This window comes from Schistocerca nitens, chromosome 4 (genome assembly GCF_023898315.1).
Source record: "Schistocerca nitens isolate TAMUIC-IGC-003100 chromosome 4, iqSchNite1.1, whole genome shotgun sequence".
NCBI classification, from domain to species: Eukaryota; Metazoa; Arthropoda; class Insecta; order Orthoptera; family Acrididae; genus Schistocerca; species Schistocerca nitens.
This window is the reverse complement of record NC_064617.1, coordinates 247,214,628-247,227,711: the sequence shown is the minus strand read 5'-3', so window position 1 is coordinate 247,227,711 and position 13,084 is coordinate 247,214,628. Positions and strand designations below refer to the sequence as shown.

Sequence of the window (13,084 nt, the reverse complement as noted above, 5' to 3'; positions counted from 1 at the left end):
GAAAAATCCGTTCTCGTAACGATACAGCTAACGAGACAGCACACGGTCGGTAGATAGGAACCGTTAATTTCATACCAGCACTAACTGGATTTAGGTTTGAACTATTGCAGCATCGTTGTTTAAATTTTGATTTCACAGCTACAGACTGATCATTGTTACTGATGTTGGCTACCGTTTCTGGGGTTGGCCATTGTTGCTGGTGGTATAAATATTTACTCCTGCTTTCAATAAATTATATTTTAATATTTATTGGACACTGTTGACCTCTGCTTAAACAAAATCTTAAAATTCTGTTAAAAAAGAGAAAAACACTGTCTACCTTACTAAAAGCACAAATAAAAATGGAGGTAAACGTGCTTAAGAATGGAACAAAAAGGGAAAAGGCGCAAATGTTGTAATTTCACTAAAAGTTGCGAAAAGCTGCAAACTGTGCTTATTTTACTTCATTTCACGTTGCCAAATGCATTCATTGACCCGTTTGTGTGAAAATGGCTATATTTTTGGAGAGTTCAAGCACAGTAAAATCCTTTCTTTGACAATCATCCTTTCTTGTCTTCAGACATCACACCTTCGATCTTTTAGAGATGGCGTGTTACATCGAAATTCAGTGAGGACAATAAACAGTATAACAAGAAGGAATAGAAGCTTTTGAAACGTGATGCTACAGAAGGATGCTAAAGCCGAGATGCGCACATTGATAACCTGACCATTTACATGATTTCTCTTAACCCCACTTACCACCCCCCCCCCCTCTACCCCCGCCTCCCCACACACGCACATACACAAGCACTTCATACTACTACTCATTCAGGAATTATTCTGTTGAGTGGAAGGAGTTGCCAAGCATATAAGATTGCAGTTTGTCTTTGAAGTCAATTTGTTATGTATTGTTTACATCTTTGTATAAGGGTCACCAAAGTTTTGTATAACTGAATATCTCACTAGTTTCTCTGTCCAACTTAGGCTGAGCGATGGATAGTAAATGATTTCTCCTTCTAGTATTATATTTGAGAATGCCCCCTTGTCTTCAAATTGCGGTTGATTTTGACCACAAATTTCACAATGGGGTAAACCTTCTTTGAGAACTGTCAGAACGCCCAACTTTTTAAATGGCTGTTTATAACAGGTTCTGCAGAGGACATCACTTATTACCATCATTATACGCACCTGTGCAACAAACGCTTTTTTCTCAATGAAGAGTTATCTCAAATATCCCCCCTCCCTCCCCCCCCCCCCCCCCCCACTCACACACATGCACATACACAAGCACTTAATGTTCCCTTGTCTTCAAATTGCGGTTGATTTTGACCACAAATTTCACAATAGGGTAAACTTTCTTTGAGACCTGTCAGAACGCCCAACTTCTTAAATGGCTGTATATAACAGAATCCGTGTCTCCTGTCAATAAGTTATTAATTTATTGCGTGATGGGTTTCGAACCATAAAGCTTCAGCTTCAGGTGCCACCAAATAATTACGGGAACATTTGTTTTCCCATGGGCAACGGCCTTGCCGCAATGAATACACCGGTTCCCGTCAGATCACCGAAGTTAAGCGCTGTCGGGCGTGGCCGCCACTTGGATGGGTGACCATCGGGGCCGCCATGTGCTGTTGCCATTTTTCGGGGTGCACTCAATCAGTCGATGCCAATTGATGAGCTACTCGACCGAACAGTAGCAGCTCTGGTCAAAGAGCAGAGTGCTGACCATATGCCCCTTCTATCTGCATCCTCAACTGAGGATGAAACGGCGGTCGGATGGTCCCGTTGGGCCACTTGTGGCCTGAAGACGGAGTGTGTTTTCCCATAATTATTTGGAGGCACCTGAAGATGAACGTTTATGCTTCGAAAACTGTCGTGCAAAAATATTAGTAAATTACTGGAAACTGAAGCTGATTTTAATTCTTTAAATATATTCCTCAGTTGCGGATGTTCATCGGTTCAAATATTTTGTATTCCAGATATGATGCAATAACACATTAGCGAATGAAAATGGGAAAAAGTAAGTCAACATTTTTACATTTTCATCTCCAAAATCTGATTCACCCGTCAAGCAAAAGTTCCAGATCGTAGACCTTTAAGACGATCTATTACTTTCAACTTCCAATTCAGGTACCTATCAAAACAAACTTCTATGAACTTAGAATTAATCCGTTTCATCTATTCTCTAGTTGATTTTCCCTCGTATCTTAAATCTGATAGTAAGTTGTCGCCTTGTGCGGTTCTAAATTGAACGTATTGTCTCTGCCTAAATTTAGTGACAGGCAGTTTGCAAAGAACCGGTTTAATTTTCAGGAAAATGATACTTTGCCCAAAATAAAGTTGATGCGAACAAGAGGGCAACCCTGAGAAATCACTTGGTACTCTGTTTAATGAACGATTCTGTCTTCTCATTCAGAGGCACAAGGAAGTATACTGTTACGCAAAAACACTGAAACAATGAACATGAAACCTAATGGAAGATTCGACTGTAAATCTGCAAACTTTACCTGTATCTCTGACTGCGCAAATGAGCTTCCAAGAACGGCTGGTCGGCTGACAGTGGCGTGTGCTTTTAGCACTGCAAAGCAGAATTCTGCTACCTGCACTCGCTGGCGTCTGCCGGGCTGCGAGCTTATCTTGGAGCCGACTCATCGTTTCCATACGTCCCACCACCACCACCACCACCGCTGGCAGGGGGCGACCAACTGCGGTGGGGCCTTCGCAGAACTGTTGACGCGGCGCACAGACGCTGACGTGTGGCCTTCATTACGGCGCCATACGGCTCTCTTTCAGAAACTTCTCAGAAATGATGCACTGTATGTGCACAGGTCGTATCCACTTCAGTATTCTCCAGGGCTGGTCAAGAGATTGCAGGGAGGGAGGGGGGGGGGGATAATTTCCTTCGAGTATCACTCTTCTCAAAAGCTCTTCAATGACTCAGCTAAATTTAACACCTTCGTACCTTCTTGCTCCTGACATGTTTATTATTCTAAGTTCAGTACCCCAGAAGAAGACGTGGAACGACTCTTTCATCCATCCTCGAAGGAGCCGTGGCATTATGTCCAAGGTCGAAATGAGTCACTCTTTGTGCCTGTATTCAGGACTGCCCTCCAGATAGATCACAGTACGTCACTCTTGATTGAACAAAATCGACAGATGTAAAGGGCGTTGTAGGAGTATGTCAACGAGTTGTAGGCTATTTGGACTTCCCGACCTTGGTGTTTCCGACCCTTTTGTAGGTGCCATAGGCGCCGCAGATACTGACCAGGGGACTTCCGACCTGTGAGCTATTTACCGGTGTGTGTGTGTGTGGGGGGGGGGGGGGGTGAAAATTATGACCAGAGCCTCCGCCACTGCTGATTTGCGTCAGTCCACAGACCAGAGCCATCATTTGCATATACACTTAAAGACAAAAGAAGGACACACAACAAAAAATTATCTGAATGGGATGGATATCCGTAGATGTGATAAAAACGGCTACAACGCCAGAACAACTGGATGATTCATTCAAGAGAAAGAGCCTCACAAACTGAACAAGTCAATAACGCGTTGGCCCCGGAAGGCACTTATGTAAGGAGTCATTCGGCTTTGCATTGATTAATAACGTTTTTGGATGTTCTAACAATACCACCACTTGCAAAGTAGGTTAGAAATCAGATTAATAATGTTGCTCACGCAGCATATGTTCACTTTATCGGGCAACAACAAAGTTATTGACTGTGGATGGTATCGTCAGAATGGAAATAATGAAGTCAGAACAGAAAAGAGTTCAAATGGCTCTGAGCACTATGGGACTTAACATCTGAGGTCATCAGTCCCCAAGAACTTAGAACTACTTAAACCTAACAAACCTAAGGACATCACACACATCCATGTCCGAGGCAGGATACGAACCTGCGACCGTAGCGGTCGCGCGGTTCCAGTCTGTAGCGCCTAGAACCGCTCGGCCACCCAGGCCGGCATAATGAAGTCACTGTAAAAAAGTCATTAATTTTGGCACTTATCTTGAATGGATTCCCACGTAGATTTCGTCGGAGTTGTTATGGCTCATCTTGTTGATTCTAGGGTGATTCCACTTTGACTGCTAGAAGGTCCAGATCTGTATTCTAGCAATATTTGAAGACCTAACAAATGCGTTTTTCAGGAAATTCTTAATGATTAAACAATCCCAGATCAGAACAATGGTATGGTAGAAATAATTTTTGACTTGGTGTTCACGATCCACATTTTTATTAAACTTCTTGTAAATTCACATATACTTCTTCTTCATTGTCACATCATCAAGGAAACAGTTTTGTATCAATTTTCATATATTTAGTTTCCACTTTAACCAAACACAAGACTTGACTGTTCTTTTACAAAGCGAAATAACAACTTAACTTCTGCAAAGTGAAGCAAAGACTGTTCTGTGCGCATTCGCGCCAAAATGGTTACAAGTACGTCAAAGATTATGACAGTCTCACAGAAATGAATATACACAAGAACCATATCACTGTAATATATCGATACATCGGAATACCTATACATTAATAAAACCAAATTTGAATATTGTCACAAAAATATGTGTGTTACTTCGCAGAAAAGTAGTACGACATTACTGGTATCGAGAACTGGGGTTGGAGTGCCGTAATGGTCACGTAAATAAAGAACCATTACAATGTCTTCTACAGGGACATCGTGCCAATTCTGTCCAATTGGCGCGTTAGATCGACAAAATGACTGGTTAGAGAGTCCTGCCCTTAATAATCCAAACGTTCTCAACTGGAGAGAGATCCAGCGACTTTGTCGGCCATAGCGTGGTGTGGCAAGAACTAAGACAAGCAGTAGAAACTGCCACCGTGCGCGGGCCGGCATTATCTTGCTGAAATATAAGCCTAAGATGGCTTACCATGAAGGGCAACAAAACGGGGAATAGAATATCGTCGACGCACCGCTGTGATGTAAGGTTTCCGCGGATGACAACCAAATTGGTCCTGCTGCGGAAAGAATTGGCACCCCAGACCATCACTCGTTATTATCGGGCCGTATGGCGGGCGGCAGTCAGGTGCAGCTCTTCCGGGGCGTCGCAAGACGCTGGTCATCAGAGCTCAGTTCGAAGCGGTACTCATCGCTGAAGACAATTTTACTGCATCCAACGAAATTCGAGGCCGAAGACGTGTCTGGAGACTTCCCAGACAGCGGTGGGATATAAATCTCGACAACCAGGAGTGATGATCTGGAGTGGCATTTCTTTTCATAGCAAGGCCCCTTTGGTTGCCATCAGCGACAACCTTACAGCACAGTGGCACGTCGATGTTATTCTACGACCCGTTTTATTGCCCTTCATGGAAAACCACCTCAAGCTTACATTCAGGAAAATAACGCCCGTCCGCACATGGTGAGAGTTTCTACTGCTTGCCTTACAAGGGGAGGCCGCCAATTGTGAAATTCAGATTCGAATCATACTGCGCATAATAAAAGCTCATGGCTAGAGGTGTAATGTGGTAAAGCACCAAGATGCACTTCTCAGCCGTTGTCGAGAAAATCGACAGTTAAAAGAAACCGTTGCGGTGAAATACTCTCTACGATGATTAGTTTTCTACAGCGTCGTGGCGCAGCGGTAAGCGCTCTGGTTCGTAATACGAAGGTCGCCGGATCGAATCTCGCACCATGCAACTTTTTTTTATTATTTGCTTTTTTGTAATTGAAATGTATATATACACACACACACACACACACTTCCCGGCAATCAGTTGCAACAATTATGCATATAATAAGTTGTTGAAAGTCGTTTGTCGTGGAAAAATAAAACTTGAAATAAAACACAATATCACAAATAATATTCAAGTGGATACAATTTATTGATAAGTTCGGTATACACTCGCACATAATTAACAATTACTGACCAGAAGTAGCTGGAGTATCGCACGAACCAGAATGATAGTTATCATAGAAACATGAAAAGCAGAAAACAGCACGACATTGAGCACATCTGATAAACGATGCGATTTTACAATTACAATTGTTTTTTAACTTATCTGTTGGGAAACACACCAGATTAACATTCCGAAACATTGTTCTATCGTTCGTCAGGTTTGATGCATACCACGCGTATCGTATCATATCGGCAAAAATCGGAGAAGACAACTGGTGGTGGACGATGGATTGGATTTATTTCAAGTATATATATATATATATATATATATATATATATATATATATATATATATATATATATATTACAAAAAAACAAATAATAAGAAGAAGTTGCATTGTGCGAGATTCGATCCGGCGACCTTCGGATTACGAACCCCAGCGCTTACCGCTGCGACACGACGCTGTTGAAAATCAATAAGCGTAGAGAGTATTTCACAGCAACGGTTTCTTTTAACTGTCGATTTTCTCGACAACGGCTGAGAAGTGCATCTTGGTGCTTTGCCACATTACACCTCTGGCCATGAGCTTTTATGATGCACAGTATGAATCGAATCTGAATTTCACAATTGGCGGCCTCCCCTTGTTAGTGCTTGCCAAACTCTACTATGGCCAACAGGGTCGCTGAGAAAGTCTGTAGAGTCATAGGCAGGTCCTCCAACCAAATCGAGGTTTCGACAGACCCAACTGGACAGAAGTTGGCACGGTATCGCTAAGGGGGACCACCAACAACTCTATCAATCAATGTCGAATAGCTGCTTGTATGGGGGCCAGAGGTTGATCAACGCATTGTTGACTTGCTTAGTTTGAGAAGCTCTTTCTCTTCAGTAAATCTGCCACTTTTTCTGAAATTCTAATGATTTGTTTGTCTGTAGATGTACGTCACATCTACCAATTATTTTAGAGTGTAGTTTCGTAGGTCTATGTTGGTTTAGTTCTACACACTGTCAGCAATGGAAATAATCACAGCAACGAAAGGGAAGCCAGGTCTTCTTACAAGTAGTCACCCATTGCGAGTTCACAGAGTACGTGGTGAGTATACAAAATGGTTGTACGTGACGTAAAGAGGCTGTTAAAAACCGCAAGTAGCAGAATCATGTATGAACTGCAACATTCTTGCCCACGTGACATAGCAGATGTGCAGATTAAGAAACGAATGCTTGACTGCAGCAAAGGAGTCCACGAATAAAAGATAACGTCTTTTTCCCAACTTTTTTTTTTTTTTTTTTTTTTTTTTTTTGGAGAAAACAGTGGTCGACCAGTATGAGCCTGTGATTAACAACTTCTTCATTCAAAAGCTTCAGGGACATTCTCGTCTAAACACATAGGGCGTCAGAAAAATGTATACGGTCTGTAATTCAAAGACTACTTTGATGCGCCACCCAAGTTTCCACTTCGATTACTCCCACGACTCGGTGGTATCCCATGGTCGGTAAAATTATCTAACCTTTCATCACTTGTTCTTTCTTCTTTTTTTCCTTTATTCTTCTTTTTCAGTCATCTGACTGGTTTGATGTGGCCCACCACGAAATCCTCTCCTGTGCTAAACTCTTGATCTCAGAGTAACACTTACACCCTACGTCCTCAATAATTTATTGGACGTATTCCCATCTTTGTCTTTCCCTACAGTTTTTATCCTCTACAGTTCCCTCTAGTATCATGACGGCTATTCCCCGATGTCTTAACGCATTCCTTTTCTCAAGTTCCTGTACCTTTTTATTATCAGTGTTTTCCATGTTTCTTTTTTCGCCGATTCTGCGAAGAACTTTCTCATTCTTTAACTTACCCCTTCACCTAATTTTCAATATTCTTCTGTGGTTTCTCATTTCAAACTCCTCTTTACCAGTTTTCCCACTGTCCATGATTCGCTACCATGCAATGCTTTGCTTCCATGATACATTCTCAGAAATTTCTATGTTTGAAAGCAATAAAATTCTCTAAGCCAGGAGTGCCCTCTTTGCTGGCGCTTCTCACTTTTTCACGACCTCTTTGTTTCGTACGTCATGAGTTACTTTGCTTCCAAGGTGTCAGAATCCCCTAAACCGTCTATTTCGTGACAACCAATTTTGTTGTTGAGCTTCTTGCTATTCTCATTTCTGCTACTTCTCATTTCTTTTGTATTTTTCCGGTTGGATCTGAAGCCATATTCTGTTCTCATTAATTGTTCATGCCCCTCAGCAGACCCTATTTTTCAGTTTCCAGAGGATAGCAATATCATCAGCGAATCTTAGCATTTACATCATTGCACTCTGAATTTTAATCCCAGTCTTGAGCCATTCTGTTATTTCAAACATTGCTTCTTTGCTGTACAGATTGAACCGATGGCGTGAAAGACTGCATCCCTCTTTTTATGCGTTTTAATGCGACCACTTACAGTCATATTGTTCCCCCTTGTTCTTTTACAGAATGTATGTCACTCATTTTTCCCTATAGGTTCCTCCTGTTTTTCTCAGGATTTCGAAGATCTCTCACCGATTTACGTAGTAGAGCGCTTATTCTAGGGCATCGTAACCAATGAACGTGTCTTGATTTTTCTTAAGTCTTTCTTCCATCATCAAGTGCAACGTCAGAACTGAATTCCTGACGCCCTTACCTTTCCTAGAGCCAAACTGATCGGCAACTCACAGATCTTAAATTTTCTTTTCCATTCTTCAGCATATTACCCTTGTCAACAGCTTGCATGTATGAGCTATTAAGCTGTCTGTCTGATAGTTTCGTAATAATCTGTTTTTGCTATCTTCGGAATTGTGTGGACGACACTTTTCCAAAAGTCTGACTGTAAGTTGCCAGTCTCATAGAGTCTACACGCCAATTTCAATACTCGTTTGGTTGCCACTTCCTTCAATGATTTTAGAAATTCTTATGGAATGCTGTCTGTTTCTTCTGCCTTATTTAATCTCAAGTCTTCCACAGCTCTCTAAATTTTGACTCTAATACTGGATCTCCTATGTCTTTCATATGGACTCCACTTTCTTCTTCTATCACATCACTGTATAAGTCCTCCCCGTTATAAAAGCCTTCAACGTACACATTCCATTAATCCGCCCTCTCGTCTACGTTTAACAATGGAATTCCCACTTCAGTCTTAATGTTACCGCCCTTGCTTCTAATTTCACCGAATTTTGTATCGACTTTTCTATTTGTTGAAACATACCTCCCGAAGATTATTTCCTTTTCGATTTCTTCATGCCTTTCCTACAGCCATCCCTGCACTTCCTATTAATTTCATTCCTAATGGAGTTATGTTGTTTTATTCCTGTATTTTCTTGAACATTTTTGTAGTTCCTTCTTTCGTCGATCAATTCGAGTGCTTCTTCTGTAACTCAAAATTTCTTCACAGTCACCTTCCTTGTACCTACCTTTGATTGTGCAACGTCTATCACTGCCCTTTTCAGAGATATCCACTCCTCTTTAACTTTAACGGCCTGCTCTGGTGTAGCAGTATCCGGATCCTTAGCGAACTTCAAACGTGTCTCATCATTCCTCAGGACTCCAGTATCCTGTTTCCTTCCACAGTGATTCTTCCGTTGACATTTCATCATACTGTGTTGTGATCTTTGTCCGTGTCTGTTTTTTGATACGCTCTACAGTCCAGTATCTGACTTCAGAATTTCTGTCTGACAGCATACAATCCAGCTGGAATCTTCCCTTGTCTCCAGGTCTTTTCCAAGTACATCACCTCCTCTTATGATTCTTCAACAGAGCATTCGCTTTTACCACCTGAACGTTATTTCAGAACTCAGTTAGTCTTTCCTCGTCTATCTTTTCTACGGCCAAGATCATATTCTACGTCGATCATATCATAAAATTTACCGCCGTGCAAGAAGTAGATGATCGGCAAAACATTTCGAAACAACTTCATCGTTTCAAGAGGAAAATTCTCTGTCAACAGTTTCACAGAAACTCCACAGAAACTTTTGTACACAGTGAGACGATATTCAGGTTGACTATGGGTTCTCCGTTGTCTCCAGCAGCGGTCAAATTTTTTATTGATCATTTTGAGGAGCGTGCATTAAATTTGGCTCCCATTCGTCCACCTTCGTTTTATCGCGATGTTGGCGCCACGTTTACGGTCTGGCCACAAGACGTAGAGGCTCTTGGTCACTTAGTTGAACATGTAAACAGCTTGCATTCATACATTCCGTTTCAGAGTCGAGAGAGAGAAAGAATGAAGGCTACATTTTTATACTTTTGATAGAACGAATGTCGGAAGGAGGACGTCTCGGTCGCTCAATGTACCACAAGCCGACACATACTGATTTATATCTTAGCTCCCAGAGTTTTCATCATTCAGTCCAGAAGAGAGCAGTTTTAAATACGTTGGTACGCAGAGCAAAAACTATTTCTGACGAGGACCACTTGGATTCCGAAGTTAAACTCCTGAAGTACGTGTTCCGAAAGAACGGCTATGGTTCACGTGATTTGAATGCAGCTTTCTTCATGAACAGAACCGTGAAAATGTGGAACATTAACGTGATGAGCATCCGATTGCATGCCTTCCCTTCTACGGCGCTACATCCAGCAAAATGTTCAGGGTCCGCGGAAGACGAGGTGTACGATCCAATTTCCGACCTCCTAAGAAGATAAAGGAGATGCTACGCCCCGTTAAGTCTCGGCAGGAGGATCCCTGCGATTTATAATAACTCTTGTGACTGAGGAAGCAAGTACATCGGCCAGTCCATACCGTTTCTTCCGACCTTTGTGAAGAACATCAACGGCGTATTAAAAATCAAACTGGAGAAATCGGCAGTTGCTATCACAGTCTCATAAACAAATAAAAAATATTGTTTGATGAACCAAAAGTTTTATTACAACTCCTACATTCTAGGATTCTGTAATTAAACAGGCAGTAGAAATACGAATGTGCAAGAAGAACTTCAACCGTGATAGCGGATGTACTCTTTCTTAGCGGTGCATGAACGCAAGCTCTCGATGCAGAGAAGAGACATATACATTCGTCACAGATTTTACGCTACTGCGGGAACGGTGGCGCCACCAGCGCAGACGTTGAAACCATCTGCGACAGCATTACGTGATTACCGACCAATCAAAAGCCCTCTTTGGCACTATAAGGCTACCACGGCAGCAGTTTAGACATTCAGTTGCTCCTGAGGAAGACAGTGGAGGTAATCGTCGAAAGCTCGAGGTTTTATCCTCAAATGATGCAGCAAGAAGTCTGGGAACGTTTTATACAACAGTGCCGTCGCGAAAGAATTTGTTTTCATATGATATTGTTCATAAAAAGTTCTATCTAAATGCATTGCAGTACTTTACAAGAAAATCGATTTTGCAAGCTGCGCATTAATTTTTAATTTACTTGTGCACCCAGAGGCATTTTGCCTTTTTTTCTTTTACAAAGTATCTTCAGTTGGTGCCAGATCAGCGTCTAATTCATTATTTGTAAATGAAGCAGCTCTCTCATGTGGAAAACTGGTTGAAAGCCTGCAGTTTTCTTGTGGTCATTTTGTTTAAGACACAGACTATTGTAACTGCCATTAGAAGAAATGGTAGTTACAGTATTATGTTTCGAAAACAAAGTGAGAACAATAAAAACTGGAAGCTATGAAAGGCGTTTTTCTTCTAAACTGCTGTTATTTATATACAGCTGTTGCCACCACAAGAGACTTGTTACGGTTCTGTCTACTTACAATGAGTACAAAATGAAAGGAAAAGGAAGAGACAAAGATGATACCAAATAATATCGTTACAGAGCGTAACACGACAGATGTACAATCAGGTACTGAGTCATTCGACTTTTAATGACTCAGTACTTAATTGTTCAACGTATGACGTGTTACAGTCTGTAAAGATATTTAATGGTATGTTCTATGTCACTTCCTTTTCGTTTCATTTCGTACATATGATAAGTAGTTAGATCTTGTTAACAATAGTTTTTCTGTCTGTTTTAGATCTGAAGATGGTGCATGGGGGCTTTATTAAATATATAATGAATGCAAATACTTTTTAATTTTTTAGTCGCTGTCTGTCCGGTTACGCAGTCTCGTAAATGGTTGGCTCTGACTAGTATTACTCCGCAATCTGACTGCATAGAATAACAAACAAAGAATGAAAGAAAATTTCCGTTAACACAATTAATTAATTAAGTCCCCAGAACTATAAAAACTAGGAAACAACAAAACACAAGTGTAGCTATTCTGTGTGTGGAAGTGTGATTCAACGTACACATCTGGCACGGTTCTTCCTCAATAAGACCAGATATTTAAAACAGCATTTATACTGAAGTAATTAAAAAAATAAACAGAAATACTATAATTGCACATAGAAACCAGAAATACAGTCTAATACAAGAACACGAGCCAGATGCTTTGTTTACTGAACCTGTGACCAAGAGGCGTTATTGTTTAAGACATTGAAATAATGGAAAAAAAGGGAATTTTTTACCTTCATATATATTGACGAAAAGCACACTCTGATCATTACAGCATCCCCAATCCAACAATATCTGGTGTCTAGCCCATCAAAACAATACTACAAGTTCTGAACAAGCACTCTCCATGGGAACTTCTCAACAACAACTCACCACTGCTACATCTCAATAAGCACTCTCCACGACGACTTCTCGACAACAACTCTCCACTACCACATGTCAACAAACACTGCCAGTGGAGGCGGCTGAATAATACTCTTTGGCGCAATCTCTGGCGTTGTGACTCAGTGTAGCCACCTTTCATATGCCCCTCCTCCACGGGCTAGAATTTGATGGTATTTTTGCCAGCATTGGTGGTAAAAATACCACCAAATTCGTCAAAAAAAGATACAGACAAAAATAAAACATAATATTAATAAGTAAATATCACTTCACTAAATAAATTTTGGCTTTGCACTGACCCTTCAATAACCTAATATATAAAATACAGTAAGGAATACAAATGCTTTCATACATGTGATTTTACTTAATAGTTTACACAAGTACCATTCAATCAATGGCACCAGCAATGTCAAATAGGTGTAGGTAGGAGTCTCATAACATTTCACAAACAGTAAATACACAAAAAAAATCATTTTATACAAATATTCACATAAAATGCTTTCCATAGTTCAATAAACAAGTAGTTGACAGTTCCAGCAGTAGCACCCAGCAATGGTCAACAGGTGCAGACACCAACAAGTGACATTATATCAGTAGAAGCAGTTCCATCAGTGGCACCCAGTAATGTTGAACAGGTGCAGA

General features: G+C 41.0%; 1 pseudogene; it reads left to right on the top strand.

The window, feature by feature from the left end:
- The first annotated feature begins 1,498 nt into the window (after positions 1–1,498).
- Positions 1,499–1,616, top strand: LOC126254142 (5S ribosomal RNA; annotated as a pseudogene).
- The last annotated feature ends 11,468 nt before the right edge of the window (positions 1,617–13,084 follow it).